Source organism: Pinus tabuliformis, chromosome 2_2 (assembly GCF_031772625.1).
Source record: "Pinus tabuliformis cultivar Carrire ecotype Pingquan chromosome 2_2, CPIR1, whole genome shotgun sequence".
NCBI lineage: Eukaryota > Viridiplantae > Streptophyta > Pinopsida > Pinales > Pinaceae > Pinus > Pinus tabuliformis.
The window spans coordinates 792,624,064-792,627,614 of record NC_142300.1 but is presented as its reverse complement, the minus strand read 5'-3'; positions in this window follow the sequence as shown (position 1 = coordinate 792,627,614).

Here is a 3,551-nt window from a genome sequence, read left to right as displayed (position 1 = left end):
CAAAAACTTATTTGATTTCAAAGTAGTAAACTCCAAATCAAACTCATGTAAGATGACTATCCATTTCAAATATGTGGCCCTAGGACTCTAATAGGTCAAAATTTGTTTCACTAGGTTGGAGTATGTTAAAACAATGGTTTTTCAAAGAACAATATAATGTTTTAGATGGTGGACATCGTGAACAACTACTAAGGCTAACTTCTCAAAATGTAAATAAAAAAATTTGGCACCAACAAGACCCTTACTAAACGAATAAATCACATGTTTGATCTATGAATTATCCTATTGGACAAGAAACATACAATGGTGAACTTAGGTGTGGTAAGGTAAAGCAAAAAGTATTTATTATAGTCTAGAGGACTTAGCAATGGGGTTGACATCAAGGATTTATTTAGAGCTCCAAATTTTCTTTGTGATTGGTCATCTCATTTAAAAGGTGCACCCTTCTACAAATGGAACATGAATCCTTTTGCAATTGTATTCACATAATTTGCTATGAGTCATCACATAATGTTTTCCTTCCATTGCAAACTTTGAAATTCCCCCATGGTACATGGGGGAGGCAACTGAACCATCCCCTCACCCTTAAAAGGATCAACCATGATCCCAAACTTAGACATAATGAAACCAAACAATCTCTTCGATATCGCACAAAGGATGCATTTATATGGATTCAAATGAATGTCATAATATTGACATCTAATGAATATTTAATGAGGATGAAATGGATGATCAACACAAGTCTATGACTAAGTGGTGAAAGCATAGAAACATGCTTTAACAATGTATTTGATGTCATTAAAAGCATGTGACATGGAAAGATGCAATATCGATCCCACTTTGCAAGACCATACAACATCGTATGATATGGAAAGATGCCCCAAGGATAGATAAATGAAATTTTGTGATAGTTTTTTTTTAATATGAATTTATGATTATAACTAGAGAAACCATCCATGAAAGAAAACAATTCATTGTCTATTGTTTGATTGATGATCTAATCAATGAATGGGATATGATCATTATCCTTTTGACAAACTTTATTAATATCCATGTAATCAATATAGACATGAATCATGTATCAGGTTTCTTAGCAACTAGGATAAGATTAGAAGCCTATTCCATTAAAGGAAAAGATAAATGAAACTAGCATGAAGCAATTTTTCAATCCTACGTTGATGGTAGATAGCTTCTTCAAATTAATCAAATGTAGCTTAGCAACACCATATGTTTTGATTTTATGCTCAATAATCCAGGAAATAGTTTTGTGCATCTCCTCTCATAAGACCACATGAAAACATTGTGGAACTCTTTGAAAGGAGTAGTATAAAGTTCAATTTCATCAAGAGAAAAATACGCACCATTCAATATATTTTTTTTCAAAACTTAGCTTTACTAAGATATCGATGGATTTGTCTTTGAAATTAACCAAAATCCCTTCCACATACACATCATGTATTAGGAAAGAGTATTAGTACCACTCAATATTGCTAGGTGAAACAACGCTTTGCATTCCAACATCTAACTTCTCCAATTCAAGAAGGAAAAAATGTTTTATGATGCCAATTTTCCCACAATGTTTCAAAATTAACCATGGCTTCAAGGATAGTCTCATTAGTAGGAATATTATCATCTAAGAAATCATGTGAAGTTGGAGGATTGATGGCCTAGACGGGTGAAGTGAACTAATAATATTCCATATAATGATGGAGATTTTGACCATCTTATAAAAGTGCCAAATTGATACCTTAAAATGAAATATCAACTACACTTAACAACATCGTTAACCCTAATGAATCAATATGTGACATATGATACATTAACCAAGGTCCATAAATTATAATGAAATTTTAGAAAATATTGAATTCTAAAGTATAAAATATACAATGAAAATAAATGTTGAGGACAAATCTTGTGATTCAATCATTATATGATGAAGCCATATAGATAGAAGATGAGCTAATAGAATAAAATATTGGAGGGAGGGTGAATATGCCCATGAAATATGAATATTTAAACATCACAATATTGATAATGTCAAAAGCACCTTTTGAATCACCAACAAATGGAATATTCATTTTAGCATTGGTTTTATAATTAAGAAAACAGTATTCAAGTTGATCTATGGTTACCACTTCAACTTGATGAGGATAGTAAAGAACTCTAAAGACCAATAACACATTTGTTGTCATCACATGAAACCAACTACACCATAAAAAAGTATTATAGTTGAAAGGAGTGTTAACTATTTCAACCTAAATTGAAATATTATTTCCAACTAACTCTATAGGATAAATGGAAATGATTACATATGGCTTAAAATCATGACCATCAAATGTTTCAACATGGTTGATCTGGATTCTCTCAGATGTTGGAATTAACCAAGTGTTGACGGTGCTGGACCCACCAACATTTAGGGGACCACCCAGGTGTATGAAGTCCCAACTAGACCTGACACCATTTGGTGTGGGAGTCCCATCCGGTATGATGGCTTGGTTTATATTGTCTTAAGGATTTTCCAAACTCTTTCTTGTCAACACAGGAGAGTGATTTGCTTTTCCTTCGAGAAGTGAGGTTCATGTGCCTGGTGAATGATAGTGTACTTGTGTCAATTCTTCTTTCACTGTAAGGGGAGAGGGTGAGAGTGAGTCCCAAGTTGGTTGGGATGAAGTCCCAAATCGGCTAGGAACACACAACACAACAGGACATGCATAGCTTCCGGAGGAGTAGTCCACATGGATGTAGCAGTCACAACACACAAGGTAAGATAACACGTACAACACTCAACGGATGAGTCTGAACGAGTGCAACGGTTATTACAACAAGCTTTATGTGAAAGGTATGTCTGATGTCCGGGGAGATAGCCACCATGGACGAGACATCGTTAACATCATATAAAACACATTTCCATTAACATATTATGTATTATAACAAGTGAAATAGTTCAAGTGTTCAACATAGGTTAAAGAAACATTCATTACAAGTGTTCAAGATTAGTCTTACAATAGTTACAATACATGTGTGAAAATGTGTTGGCCTGTTAACAGGATTCTGAATTAAGCAAAAGTTCCAAGACACATCGTTACACCATACATTACTAACCTTGAGTGTGGGATGTTGGAGCCACTACTTACTCCTCAAAGAAAAGATTACAGACTCTCTTGGCTATGTGGGAGGAGTTGAGGTGAAAAGTCCTTTCATGTACAAATGAGGGGGTATTTATAGCCAAGGGTGAAACTAACCCTTGTGGCTATTCGACTACCCTCATGATTGTTTGACTTCCATGACTTTTCGACTTTTCATGACTCTTAATACATCAAGTGGATCTCTTGGACTTCCACGTTACATTACATTGATTGACAACATATCCCATAGTAGAGATGTGAGCAACATGACTCATGACATGATTCGTTGTGATAGTGATGGTACATTCATGTTACTGCTAGAGTGCATGTCGAGCTACAGTGTTGCTAGGTGATGGATGCCTTCATGGTGTAGCACCACTTCACGTCCACATGGAAAAGTGTGTGGAGTCTTTGATGGTCTTTGGT